The following is a 15,345-nucleotide window of genomic DNA, read 5'->3' on the forward strand; positions in this document are numbered from 1 at the left end:
GCCTGGCCCTCTCCGTGCCCAGTGTTGGGCACCCCCAGGGGCTAAGCTCAGCCAAAAGCTCCTCAGGCATCCTCATCCCACTCATTCATGGGATGGTTCCACTCATATAGAGAAAGGCCTGGGTGGTGCCTCTCCTCCTGACTCCAGCCTCCTTCCCGGGTCCCAGTCCCATCCATACAGGGGTGCTGGCCTGGCCCCCACTGGTGGGAGGACAGATAAGCAAAGGGGTGGTGGAGGACACTGTAGATGCTCCACCACACCCACATCCCTTCCAGCCCCTGCCCCAACCCATATAGCCGCCCCTCTCCTAATTTCCACAGCCTGTTGCTTGGGACTCTTTGGAAGCCTGCCTGGGGCACCTCCCACTCAGAGCCAGAGGTACCCAGGAGTTTCAATCCCCACACTCAGCGTAGCCCTTAGCAGATGCAAGGGAACATGCAGGTGCAACACTCTTGCCTGGAGTTGGGACAGGCTCTGAGGTGTCATTTGCCCATCAGAGCTCCTCCTTTGGGAGGTCATGAGGGTGGGAACTTCATGAAGGGAGTCAGTGCCCTTATAAAAGTGACCCCAGGCCGGGCGCAGTGGCTCACGCCTGTAATTCCAGCACTTTGGGAGGCTGAGGCAGACAGATCACAAGGTCAGGAGATCAAGACCATCCTGGCTAACATGGTGAAACCCCGTCTCTACTAAAAATACAAAAAAAAAAAAAATTTGCCGGGCGTGGTGGTGGGCACCTGTAGTCCCAGCTACTCGGGAGGCAGAGGCAGAAGAATCACTTGAACCCGGGAGGTGGAGGTTGTGGTGAGCCGAGATCGCACCACTGCTCTCCAGCCTGGGTGACAGAGCCAGACTCCGTCTCAAAAAAACCAAAAAAGCGGCCCCAGAGAACTCTCTCTCCCTGTCTCTGCCATGTGAGAGCACAAGGAAAAGTTGGTAATCTACAGCCCAGAAGAGGGCCCTCCCCAAAACCCAACCCTGCTGGCACACTGTTCTCGGCCTCTCAGCCTCCAGAACTGTAAGAAGTAGGTGTCTGTGGTTTATCAGCCCCCCTCCACCTCCCCCGGTGTATGGTACTCTGTTCTAGCAGCCCAGATGGACTAAGACCCTTCTGCAGAGGCACTTTGTCTGAAACTGGCTTCCTCCCCTTCTCAGTCCAGCCTGCCCCATACCCTTCCGCATTTCCTGGGAGCACTTCCTTAATAAATCGCTTCCACACGAATCCTCATCTCAAAGGCTGCTTCTGAGAAAAGCGAAGTGATAGGGCCCCTGGGCTGTGCAGTAATAACAGTTGTTACAGACGGCACCTCCTCCAGTGCTCAGAACTAGACGACCTTGTTGGTATCGAGTGCATTGCACAGAGGAGGAAACGGAAGCCCAGAGAGCAGAAGGGACTTGCCCAGGATGGCGGAGCTGGTGAGCAGAGCAGCCTACATTAAACCCAGCTCCAAAGCCAGCCCTGGGTGCTTGATGCCCCACTGAAAAGACATGGGGGGAGCCCTGCAGCTCCTGAAAGGAGCTAACATCTCCTGAGCCCCACTTCCAGGGGCAATCTAGGGCCAGCCAGGTACTTAGATGGACAGATGACCAAGGAGAGACCCCGCAAGCCCTCAGTTTGAGAATGCATTCCTCTGCGCTCACAGGCTTACCTGGAGCCAGTTCCCCAAAGCCCTGCTGGCTTTGTTAAGCCCCCAGAGGCCTTCAGCCAGGAGCGCACTGAGTCTTCAAACCCCTAATCTCCATGGGGTTTTTTAAGACAACCCCCAAAAGGCAGGACTTACTAGGAGTTGGTTCAGAAACTGGCAAAAGCACCCTCTGAATAAATATTCAGGGTTCCATCCGGAGACGCCCACGGTAACTGATGAGTCATCAGATAGCCAGCTGTCACCACAGAGCGCTATATATAGAAGCTGGAGGGATGCCTGGTACCTAAAGCAAGGGGGAGGAGCACACACCTAGTAGGTGGGGTCTCAGCCAGGAGACAGGCCAGGAGCACCTGGAAACTGCACCTCAGCTCCCCTCAACCCCCCCCAACAAAACAGAATCTGGGTCAGCAATTCCCCGGCACAGAATGCCACGTGAACTGGAAGCAGGCAGCAACAGGGCCGGACGTGGGCCATGCCAGTGCATTAATGATGATTACTGCTAATGATGGTAATGGGAGAATAATGGCTCAGTGAACTTCCCGCACATCACCTCATCGTCTTCCCATCAGATATACACACAGAGGACAGCCTCGTATTGCTGCCATTTAGACAGCCAAAACAGAGCTTCCAGACCTCAGGCTTGGTTAGGCTGGGTCTGTGCTGTCCAGGACAGTGGCCACTAGCCACGTGTGTCTACTGAACGCTTGAAATGTGGCCCAGCGAAATTGAGATCCTCTGTCAGAATAGAATGCGCACCAGATTTTGAAGACTGAGTTCTAAGAGGAGAATGTCAAATACCTTGTTAATAATGTTTTCCTGATTTCATGTTGAAATGATAATATTTTTGATCCATCAGGTTGAACAAAATATATTATTAAGTCAATTTCACCTGTTCCTTTCTACCTTTTTAATGTGGCTCTTCAAACATTTAAAATTATTAATACATATGTGGCTCGCATTTGTGGCTTGTGTTATATGTCTATTGGATAGTGCCGGGTTGCAGGCTAGAGGCCAGAACCTTCAGGAAATCCTGGCTATGCCCTCTCCTGACAAATAAAACCTGCTTCCTGGTTCAAGGCTTAGAGAGGCCAGGGCTGCTCTTCAAACAATGACAGCGGCCAGCTGCAGCTCCGCGTACCCATCACGGAAGGTACAGGTGACACACAAAAGCCCCTGAGTGTCTGTGAGCCCCAAACTTGTCCCTTATATCTTCTGGAAATGCACAGCTTTCCTGTGGAAAGATGATGAATTCTCCCTGACCCTGTCTTCTGCCTTCCCTACTTAACCCGCAAGAGAGCTCCATGCTGTGTGATTGCAAAATGAGGCTGTGAAATAAGACCACTTCACAAATGAAGCAGCTCTTTCCCTCACATATGCAAACAGCAGAGAGAGGCAAAGGAAAGAAGGGAGATGAGAAACAGAATGAGAAATGCAGACAAGATGAGCAATTCACACTGAGAGAGAAACTGTATCCCAGAGACAGACACACAAATGTCACACACTCTGTCCACTGACACCTGGGGGAGGGGGAGAACGGTGTCTGTGTGCACGTGTGTGGCATGTGCATGTGCATGCATGCATGTGTGTCGAGCAAGAGAGAACAAGAGGCAGGGCACAGTGGCTCACACCTGTAATCCCAGCACATTGGGAAGCCAAGGCAGGTAGATCACCCGAGGTCGGAGTTTGAGACCAGCCTGGCCAACATGGTGAAACCCTGTCTCTACTAAAAATCAAAAATTAGCCGGGTGTGATGATGTGTGCCTGTAATCCCAGCTACTCAGGAGGCTAAAACAGTAGAATCTCTTGAACCCAGGAGGCAGAGATTGCAGTGAGCCAAGATCGCGTCACTGCACTCCAGCCTGGTTGACGGAGCGAGACTCTTTCTCAAAAGAAAAAAAAAAGAGCACTAAAGAAAGGTTCTAGAACAAGCAAATCGAACAGAACAGGGAAGCATTAGTTCAGGAGGCAAAAACAAATGGAGGTTCAGGGAAGCGACAGCCTCCCTTTTGTAGCAAGACCTGTCCTTTCTGTGTCCGTTTAAATTATTCACATCAGGACAATGGGAAGAATGTAGCAAAATTAAAAGGCTTCGGGGCCAGGTGGGCACTGGATTCATGTACATTGGAAACAGAGCCAAGGGAGGAGGAAGGGCTGCCCGCCCTGCACCCAGGAGTGGGCAGGGCTTTGGATGGCTGCAGTCCGGGCTGCTTTTCCAGTCACTCAGTGCCTACAACAACTCCAGAGTGTTGACAAAGCTGGAGCCAAACTGCACACCCCCAGGAGCAGACCTGGGACATTTGGGGAGCTGGGTGAGTCAGACAAGGCCTGGAGGCACCTGCAGACCACAATGCCTCTGGGGCCAGGCTGAGGGCTGCCCTGCTGCCAGTGGTGTCCGCCTGCTCCCAGACTGGCTGACACTTTGTGCCAGCCTCCTGCCTATCCTGAGCTGACCCTTCACTGGCAAGTCCAGGGTCCCCTGGGTGACCATCAGTTAATCAAATCAAAGCAGCCTTATGTACTGCCAAGACAGGATGGGGGGAGGTTCTCCCTCCCTTCCTGGGTAATTAGGAAGTGGCCTTCTGGAGGCCTGGGCTCACCTTGGTCACCTCACCTGAAGGAGGCTTCTCTCACAGGGATGCAGGATGAATGTGTCAGTCTGCTCAGGCTGCTGCAACAAAAGACCACAGGCTGAGTGGCCTCAGCAACAGATATTTATGTTCTTATAGTTTTGATGGCTGGAAGTCCAAGATCGAGGTTTGGTTTCCCCTGAGGCCTCTCTCCTTGGCTTGCACACGGCCGCCTCCTTGCTGTGTCTTCACATCATCTTTCCTCTATGCATATACCCTGCCGGTGTCTCTCATGCGTCCAAATTTTCTTCTAGGGACACCAGTTGGATTGGATTAACCCCATCCTAATGGCCTCATTTTAACTTAATCACTTCTTTAAAGGCCCTAACTCGGCCAGGCTTGGTGTCACACACCTGTAATCCCAGAACTTTGGGAGGCTGAGGTGGGTGGATCACCTGAGGTCAGGAGTTCGAGACCAGCCTGGCTGACATGGCGAAACCCTGTCTCTACTAAATAAATAAATAAAGCCACATTCTGAGGTCCTGGGAGTTAGGGCTTCAATAGATGAATGGGGTGTGGGGCACAGTTCAACCCATAGCAATGAGGTACCAAGAAAGACAAGACCAGGATCACACCTGGATAGGGAGAACAGTTCAGGGCCATGGCGCTCTGAACGTCTGATAATCCCACTGTCTCCTTGCCTATGCTTAGGGCCTCCTCCAGGTACGTTTATAGAAACCAGAGGCAACATTTCTGCAGGACGGGGTTGGGAAGAATATTGTTCCCATAGTTGATAGTTGCCATCTTGTCCAGGAGCAGGAGTGGTGTAGCCCCAAGTCCCAGTTCAATGCCTGGCCTAGCAGGGAAACTGATGGGGGCAGAACAGAGATCATTAGGCAAGGCTCTGCATCCTTACTCATTTAGAGTCTGGTCACCAATGGAAGTGACTCCAGAATAAATTTGAGCTTCATTCACAGAGAGTTGAGGCCCTCACAGATTTTTAAAAAATAAAAGAAAGAGGCTGGGTGCGGTGGTCCATGCCTGTAATCCTCACACTTTGGGAGGCAGAGGAGGAGGCAGGTGGATCACTTGAGGTCAGGAGTTCAAGACCAGCCTGGCCAACATGGGGAAACTCCATCTCTACTAAAAATACAAAAATTAGCCGGGCATGGTGGTGGGAGCCTGTAATCCCAGTTACTCAGGAGGCTGAGGCAGGAGAATCGCTTGAACCCAGGAGGGGTTGCAGTGAGCCGAGATCGTGCCACTATACTCTAGCCTGGACAACAGAGAGAGACTCTGTCTCGAAGGAAGGAAGGAAGGAAGGAAGGAAGGAGGGAGGGAGGGAGGGAGGGAGGGAGGGGAGGGAGGGAGGAAGAGAGAGAGAGAGAGAGAGAGAGAGAGGCCAGCTGTGGCGGCTCACACCTGTAATCCTAGCACTTTGGCAGGTGGATCACCTGAGGTCAGGAGCTCGAGACCAGCCTGGCCAACATGGCAAAACCCCATCTCTACTAAAAATACAAAAATTGGCTTGGCATGGTGGTGGGTGCCCGTAATCCTGGCTACTCAGGAGGCTGAGGCAGGAGAATTGCTTGAATCCGGGAGGCAGAGGTTGTAGTGAGCCAAAATCATGTCACTGCACTCCAGCCTGGGTGACAGAGCGAGACTCTGTCTTAAAAAAAATAAAAATAAAAATTTTTTAAATATACAACTTCAGCCCCAGGCATAGTCTGGAGACAACGCATGAGACAGAGAAAGAGAGGGAGAGAGAAGAGAGAAACAGAAAGAGAGAGAGAGACAGAAACAGAGACAGAGAGAAAAAAACTAGCGAAGGACAGTCAACCCCCAGAAGAGTGAGAGATAATAATAACATGGTAGTTGTGTTTTTTGTCACTACATTTTGGAGTGATTCATTATGCAGCAATAGATAACTGGAACACAGGCCAAAACACAATTGCGTGGGCACATGCACATACACAAGTACACAAAAATCCCCCTTCACAAGACCTGTTTTGAGGTTCCTGGCAGCCAGCCTGGGTGCTGGTGCTCACGCCACAGGCTTTGGGGCCAGCCTGCCAGGATTCACACCCATTTCCCACCACTTCTTAGCTGACCAGCCTTGGATGAGGAAACTAACACCTCTGCCTCAGTTTCCGCATCTCGGAACTGGAAACCACACTGAAGCCCTTCATATGGGATGGCTGGGAGGATTGGGTGTGCTAACCCACATCAAATGCACAGGGCCATGCCAGGCACGCAGTCGGTGCTTGATAACTGTTCGGTGGAATGATATGACTCAACATCTGCCTTTCTGCTTCCTAACAGGTGGACTGAGAAACACGCCATTTCTGGCAGACACGCCGCTGACCATCTTTTTCCATCACACTGAGGTCACCAGCATGGGCTCACACTTATTTGTTTTGTAAAAATGTCAGCAGCTGGGCCAGGTCCCCTCCCCTAGCCACTGTGGAAAGTCAGCTCCCTCTCCCTCTGCCGGCGCTTGAGTTCTGTCCCTGCCACTGTCATCTCCCGCCTTTGCCTTGCAAACCACGGATTAGCAGAAGACAAAATGCTGGCTAAGGGCTGACCTCAATACCTGCTTTTAAAGCCCCTTGGTCTGACCCAGCCACAGAGCTGTGGGACACAGGATGAGCAGGAAGCAGACGATGACAGTTGGCTGAGCTTGCAACACCCTCATGCCTCTCCTTTTGCGGGGTGGGTAAATGGCGCAGTTTTGTGGCACCCTGGTGCCTCCTACCCACTGAGGACCCACTTCCCAGAGGCAACTCCCACAGCCAGCAGGGGCTGAGAACACAGCAAGGTGCTTGCAGCTTTGCCAAGTCCTCCACACTGCGCTGGGCTCCCGCAGGGTACCAGTGGAGCCAGAGGCCAGGTTCTTTCCCTGAAGAAGCAGGGGGTGGACCACAATAAAGTCATCAGCAGGCCGTTTTCTGTCTAGTCAAGGCCTGCCTGGCCTCCAGAAAGGTCCCCTCTGATTTTTCCTCTGGGACAAGCCCTTGATTCTGCCCCATACTAAATCCCCTGTCATGGGCATCCACGCTTCTCTGACTTTGCAGCTTTCTCACTCTGGGGGAAGGGGGCAGATTGTCACCCGTGGGTCCTGTTTCTCAGTCTCCATTTGTGGGAACTGGCTGCCTTACCCAGCAACACAACCCTCCCCTCTCCTCTGACCCTCACACCTCCCTCCAGGTGGCCTCCTCCAGGCCTAAAGCAAGTGCCTGGGCATCTCCTCTGCAGCCTGGTTGGGCTGCAGGATGCACAGGATTTCAATAAGTTCACCAGCTCTCTTACGCAACGTAATCCCTGCCCCGATCCCTTGGGTCACCTTGAAAAACCATTCTTAGTCTCTAATGAACCAATTGGTTCTTTAGAAAGGACACCTGGAACTTTCTTTGCAGGAATGAGCCATGTTTGTCAATGGGAGCACTATTCGTATTTGGGCCTGGACAAATCCCCATTGTATGGGACAGTCCCCCCCATTGTTGGATGTTAAGTGTCCTTGGCCCCCTGCCTGCTAAATTCCAGTAGCACCCCCTAGTCATTGTGACAACCAAAAATGCACCCCTATTTCCAAATGCCCCCACCCCCAGGTGGAACAGTCCCTGAATAGGGAAGCACCATTCATCTCAGGATAAAATTCTTTCTCCGCCACAACAATCACCAAGCAGCACCTCGCTGCAGGATCCGTCATGCGCGCTTGATCAGCCCAATCTCCCTCATGTTATTCAACCCAGAGTCAACGCCGCTGCACAAGCCTGTTCTGTTTCTGCACTCACAGGCTCATACTGTGAGCAGGGCCTCCAAAGTACGCCGAAGAACTCAGTCCCTAAATCTATCCTCTTTATTGTGGATTACGTGTGGGTTGCCCCTGAAAGATAATTCTCAGCAAAGCCTTTACTGAGAAATCATTTGTTTAATTTCACACATCCCCTTCCATCAGCACTTTTTTCTAAATAAAAATAAAAAGTAAAAAAGCAACCATGGTTGGCAGAGTTCCATTGGAGCTGTTTGTTTGTCAAGGTCCATTGAGTCAAAATTCCCAGTTTAACTTTGAATGCTCAATGCTCCTGCCTCTAATGTGAGGTTGGTGTCTGTACCTTAAAAAGGGAGGGAAAATTGAGTCTTTGAAAGAAAGAGAAAGGGAATAAAATAATCCTCCCTCCATAGTGTCTATACTTTTCAACATAACACGGGAGTACAACTACCTTTTTACCAAAACACGTCACCAGCCTGGCGTGAAGTGCCCACACATGGATCCGCCGGGAAGGAGGAACATCCATTCTGACAGGGACATAGCTTTGCACACACCTGCCGACACCTCCGCATGGCTGTGGGGCTAGCTGTAGCAGCTATTGGGTGGTTTTCCTTTTTGGAACATACTTCTCAACAACCAGAGCTTCTATCTGGTGTTGTAAAATCCCAGTTTCACAGTGAAGATCTAATCCTGAAGGTTTTTAGTCTCCCAGAATCCACTTGTGACAATCTGATGGACCCTAAGGCCTCTCTTCACAGAACAAGACAGACACACGAGTGGACACATAGGGTATGTCCACATGCGTGCACCCCTTCCCATAGAACTTTGCACATAATCAGGAAACCTCCTGAAGCCTGCCCTTGAGCCGTCAATTAAGAACCCACTGCTGGTTCCACACAAGAGGAAATTGAATGTAAAAGCAACTTCGGTGGTACGTACAGATATGATTCAGTTCCAGCCGGGAAGGTGACCAACTCCCAACTGTTCTTCCTGAAACAAGCCACGAGCCTCTTGTAAAAACGATAGCCCCTGTAGATAGAGATAGTGAGAGAAAGCTTCCAGAGACCACTGTTGCTCCTGAACACTCCAAATTTATGTGGACTGCTAAGGAGAGAAGCCATAAAGCAAAATAACCTGGAAAAACTCAAAACCCATCGCCCCAAAGTAAAACAATTCATGTCGATGGCAGTTCCTGTAGATAACAGCACCGCATTGTCTTGTACTTGCACAATGCTTTGCCCAGCTCAAACGGCTTCCACCAGCATTATTCAGCAGTCTCACCGCGGCTCTGTGAAGTTGGGGCCACTATAATTGCCCCCGCGTACAGGTTGTAACGAAGAAAGAGGGCTCAAAGAGCTGAATGGATGCCTGAAAGGACACGTTGATTGGTAGCAGTAGAGCTAGGAGGAGAACTTGGGAGTCAGCTGACCCCAAGTCCAACGTTCAAAGGAACTGTGAGGGGGTAATACACTGTCACAGGTGATCAACTAACAATGAGTGTAAAAGCCACACTCCGAATTAGTAACCCAGATCTCTAAAGGCCTATCCCCAGTGTTTCTGCAGCCCAGATGGGTCATGACAGGGACCAGCTCTAAAAGCTCTTTTCTGACATTGGTGCTTGGGAGCCTGGCTTTAAACTTGTGCCACCACTTCCAAATATCTCCCCTTCTCATTCTCCTGTCAGACTGGAGTGAGAGAATGCTGGAGTTAGAAGGGCCACAAAGAAAGGGAGAGTGAAAGGAAGAAAAGACAAGGGAAAATTGTATAAAAGAGAAGAGTCGTACTGGTGCAGGTAAGAAAGTAATGGAATCTGTGACCAGGTGCAGTGGCTCACACCTGTAATTCCAGCAATTCGGGAGGCCAAGACTGGCAAATTACCTGAGGTCGGGAGTTCAAGATCAGCCTTTTCAACATGGCAAAACCTTCTCTACTAAAAATATAAAAACTAGCCAGATGTGGTGGCAGGCACCAGTAGTCCCAGGTACTTGGGAGGCTGAGGCAGGAGAATTGCTTGAACTCACGAGGTGGAGGCTGTAGTGAGCTGAGATGGTACCACTGCACTCCAGCCTGGGTGACAAAGCGAGACTCTGTCTCAAAAAAAAAAAAAAAGTAATGGAATTTGTGAGCAGGAGATAGTGGAGGGAGGAAACACTGACACCAGCAAGACCCAGTCCCAGTTTTTCAAATGTTTAGCCACTGTATAACATAGGTCACTATCCTTCCAGCCTCCTTGCCATCTACTACCCAACCCTAAGCCAGTACCATACATCTTAGCTGAACCTTATTTCTGGTACTAATAGCTGTACAGGCTAGGTTATGTTGAGGTAACGAGCAAACCTCCAACTCTCACTCCCCAATTCCCCACATCCAGATTGTTCTCTTCATGTTGACTTTTTCTCTCAAGGAGGCCAGGCCAGGCATTTCACATAGTGAGGGCAGTAGATGAAGTTACTGTCTTAGTCTGCTCTGGTTTCTATAACAAAATCCCTTGGACTGGGTAATTTACAAACAACAGAAATTTAGCAGTCACAGTTCTACAGGCTGGGAAGTCCAAGGTCAAGCCACCAGCAGATTCCATGTCTGGTGAGAGTTCTCTGCTTCATAGAGAGTGCCTTTACTCTGAGTCCTCACATGGCAGAAGGGACAAACAGGCTCCCTCAAGCCTCTTTTATAAGAGCACTCATCCCATTTATGGCAGTGGAGCCTTTGTGACCTAATCACCTCCCAAATACCCTACCTCTTAATATCATAATATTGGGCATTCGGTTTCAACACAGGAATTTTGGAGGGGCCCCAACGTTCAGACGATAGCAGTAGGCAAGCCTCAACACTCAAGTGCTTGTCAAATCATGCTTGCCTCGTGCCTTTGCTGATGTTCTTCTTTTTCATGCCATTGCTGGTGTTCCAAGGGCCAAAGCAAGTCATGTGGGTAAACTCAACATGAGAGGGGACTACCCATGTATGTGGATATCAGGAGGTATAACGCATTGGGGGCCATATTTGCAACCACCTACCACATACAGGAGTGAAAGCCTCTCCCCTCCCACATAATGACTAAAATGTCATCATTTATCTTTCAGACCACTGTCCTCTTTTTGCTTGCTCTTTGAGAAATCAGGCATGGCTTTACTGACTATCCTATCACCCAGCAATTGTATTTCAAGATATACAGTCAAGAGAAACAAGTGCTTGTATGTACCAAAAGCCCTGCATGCAAATGCACATAGCAGCTTTATTCACAACAGCCCAAAACTGGAAACAACCTAAATGCCCATCAACAGGAGAGCAGATAAACGAATCATGGTATACTTATACAATAACACACTATACAGCATTGAAAAAGAACGAATTACTGCTACAGAAACAACATAGATGAACATCCCAGACAATGTTGAATAAAAGAAGCCAAACACACAAGAATATATGTTGTATGATTCTATCTATTTGAGGTTCAAAAACAGATAAATCAGCCGGGTATGATGGCTCACGCCTATAATCCCAGCACTTGGGAGGCCAAGATGGAAGGATCACTTGAGCCCAGGAGTTTGAGACCAGCTTGTGCAACATAGTGAGACCATGTCTCTATACAAAATAGAAAATTAGCCAGACATGGTGGCACGAGCTTGCAGTCCCAGCTATTCAGGAGAGTGAGGCAGGAAGATGGCTTGAGCCCAGGAGGTCGGGGCTGCAGTGAGCTGTGACTGCACCACCCCACCACTGCACTCCAGCCCAGGCGACCCCATTTCCCAAAGAACAGACAAATCAAGTCTATGTTGTTAGAAGTCAAAATAATGGTTACCTTTGGAGGGATAGAAAGTGGGAGGGGACACAAGGGAGCTTCTGGGGCAGGTGTTAAAAATAGTCTCTATATCGACCTGGGTGACTGTGGGTCTACACATATGTAAAGAATCATAGACTTGTACACTTAAAATTGATGGACTTTACTGTGCTTATAGCTTAACTGTTTTTCAAGTACAACATAAAGTAAGAATGGGATTCAGGTGTGGGCTCGGGGCTGGAGCCCAAGCTTCAGGGTCCACACGGGCTTCAGGGATGTGTCTAGGAGGGCAGGGCCCGGTGCCCAAGATTGGGGATTAATTCCAGGCATCTGTGATTTCCTAGGGATTAACTGAGGCGGAGGGCACATGCTTTTGTGTGTATCTAGATGAGTGCTTCCAAAATCCTGGGAGCTCTGCGCTTTCGTGGAGGCTCCAGTGTTTTAGGAGTTACTATCTTAAAATCCAAGTTTAAGAAGGTGTTTTTGGAGTTCTCAGGTCTTAAGGGTTAATCCTGTGGAAACTGACTTCTAAGGGCAAATCCAGGAGCCTGTGGTTTTGGTATTTAATTCTGAATCCTTATGCGCTACATAAGGAGTGAATCCTGGGTGGGTGACCTTGGGTCTTGGAGAATGATCCTCACTGAAAGGTGTTGGGAGTGTGAGAGGGGTGATTCTGGTTTAGATGATGAATTCTGCAGGCCCTGGGAGGCCTTCCAGAGCTTATAAGCTAAAATAACCCCGAGCTTAGATCTGAGTATGAATTACAGACGGAGCGAGCCTACCAAAAGCAGCCGATCATCTTTCAAAACAACAAGAAGGTCCTGCTGGGAGAAACTGGCAAGAAGAAGCTCCTGCAGTACTAAAAGAACATTGGTCTGGGCTTCAAGACACCCAAAGAGGCTACTGAGGGCACCTACATTGACAAGAAATGCTCCTTCACTGCTAATGTCTCCATGCAAGGACAGATCATCTCTGGCATGGTGACCAAGATGAAGAGGCAGAGGACCACTGTCATCCGCCGACACTATCTCCATTACATTTGCTAGTACAGCGGCTTCAAGAAGCACCACAAAAATATGTCCGTACACCTGTCCCCTGCTTCAGGGATGTCCAGATCGACATCGTCACAGTGGGCGAGTCCTGGCCCCTGAGCAAGACGGTGCACCTCAACGTGCTAAAGGTCACTAACGCCACCGGCACCAAGAAGCAGTTCCAGAAGTTCTGAAGCTGGACGTTTGCCTACTCCCCACAATAAAATAAAGTTATTTTCTCATTCCCCACCTCTGCCAGAAAAAAAGAAAGAATGGGTTTCCTAGTATGGCTCCTCTGGACAGGGTGGCAACCTTGGAAGGGGGCCAAGGTGCAGAGTGGGAGGACCTCAGCCTGGCCTCATCTGGCCTGCACTGTGCCTTCTCTCAACCAGCAGGGAAAAGACCTTGCTCCTTGCTTGAACCCCAAAGAGCTCCGCATGCTGTGGTGGTCGCTGCAGTTTACTTCCCCACTGGGGCACACTGGTGGTGGCCATGTAGGTTCCCCTGTGCGAAGTGCTTTGAAGAGCCTTTGTTCCTAAGAGTTGATCAAGGAAACAAGCTGGTAATGAACAGCAGAAATAATAATACTTAATAATGGGCAGAATCAAAATGGATTTCAATTCCTGCAGCTAATTTGCCAGGAAACTTATTCCTGAGGCAGGCAGCTCTCTCCCCTCATCAGACTGCAGGGTAAACAAGGAAGTGGTAGGACTGGGAAAGGGGGGAGGTGGGAGGAGAGGTGGTGGAGGGAGAGGGGGAGGGGGAAGGGAGGGAGGAGCAGCCGGGTCTGAATGGGCTCTTTGGAAATGTGCACAGATGCTGGGGAGTGTGAGTGGGCAGGGGCTAGGAAGGGTAGGTGCCCCCAAATCTCAAAGATGCTTCTCAGAGGCCCTGCAACCTCCCCTGCCCCCGAGATGGCTGCGAAGCCCAGGGTTCCTCCTCCAGATCTCCAGCTCAGCCCCTCTGACTCTTCAACCCTTGTTACATATCCTCCACTGTTACTGCCCACCCCAAAGAGCTAAGGGAGGGGGCCTCAAGACCACACAACAATGGAAGGAAACCCCTTGTCAGGGAAGGAAGATTCTAACTGGAGCCCTCAATGCTCCAGAAAGATTATCTTTCCGGTTCCCATCGCAAAGTGGAGCAACCCCCACTACTCATAAGCTCTCACCACCCTTTTCCTCCCCACCCCACCCCAAACAAGCTGATTTGTTTACCTTCTATCATTCCGTTAAAAAATTGGTTTTTAGAGATTCTTCTTCCAGGATGAGGGCACAAGGCAACCTGGGCTTCCTCTGTTATTTTAAGGCAAGAGATGTCGGCCTGAAGCCTGCTCTGAGATCTTGCGGGGAGGGCGTCAGGGCTTGTTATGTGAGGGTCAAGTCTATTTAAGACCTGCTGGCCGGGCGTGGTGGCTCACATCTATAATCCCAGCACTTTGGGAGGCCGAGGCAGGCAGATCACCTGAGGTCAGGAGTTCGAGACCAGCCTGGCCAACATGGTGAAATCCTGTCTCTATTAAAAATATAAAAACTAGCTAGATGTGGTTTCACAAACCTGTAGTCCCAGCTACTTGGGAGGCTGAGGCAGGAGAATACCTCGAATGCAGGAAGAGGAGGTTGCAGTGAGCTGAGATCACACCATTGCATCCCAACCTCAAAAACAGAGCAAAACTCTGTCTCAAAAAAAAAAAAAGACCTGCTCACAACCAAAGGTCTTCAGATCACATTGTCTGTGGCCAATGAAAAAAATGCTTCCCTTCCCGCCATGCCTTTCCCTGCCTGTCCACAGTCCCCTTCAACTGTCCCTGGCTTCTCAGGGTTCCTCTCCTCCCCCTCCAAACTTGCTATTTGCCAACACTATCTACCTTCCCCACCCCCATATCCCACTTTTTTATTCACCGTCCCAATCAGGTGTAGGAGAAGCTAAAGCCCGAATGTACATCTCTGTCTTTGACCATGAGTCCGTCGAGGCCCAATGCCTGAACCCCAAGGCTGGTGGACAAACACGAGGAGAACTCTTCCATTTCCACTACTTGAGTGCTTGCCTACATTGACAAATGGATCCCTCTCTTTTCAGCTTTAGCAGAATGGATTCTTCTTGCTAAAAGCTAAGTACTCGCTGAGTTGCAAGTTTTAGAAAATGAGGCCATTGTGGGGCTATTTCTGAGGGAAAGGAAGACCTGCAGTGCCAGCGCCAGCCCCGTCCACCTCCCACAAGAATTGGGCACCATTATTTTTACATCAGGGAAAATTCCATCTCCTATTTCAAGAAAAACAACTGACTCTGGCTTCATCTTCCGCCAAAGCATACACTGTGAGAAGATGGCAAGGGTTTAATTCTTAGAGACAGCTGGAAGCAAGTGACCAACAGGAATTTCAGGATGAAGATGGCTTTACAGTATCTAAGAGGGTCTTGCTGGTGAAGCCCCTGCAAAGTTGTCAGCTATGGGATAACAGGGGTGAAGGGGGTAGGAGAGGCCTCCTCTCCATGGCATCCTGCTGGGAGCATAGCCAGGCTGGGTGAGGAGCAGAGCCAGCCTCCTAGGAAGGGG

At 50.0% G+C, this 15,345-nt stretch overlaps 1 pseudogene; it reads left to right on the plus strand.

The window, feature by feature from the left end:
- Positions 1–11,972: 11,972 nt before the first annotated feature.
- Positions 11,973–12,985, plus strand: LOC116539026 (annotated as a pseudogene).
- The last annotated feature ends 2,360 nt before the right edge of the window (positions 12,986–15,345 follow it).

This window comes from Sapajus apella, unplaced genomic scaffold, assembly GCF_009761245.1.
Source record: "Sapajus apella isolate SASKATOON/1434 unplaced genomic scaffold, GSC_monkey_1.0 scaffold125, whole genome shotgun sequence".
NCBI lineage: Eukaryota > Metazoa > Chordata > Mammalia > Primates > Cebidae > Sapajus > Sapajus apella.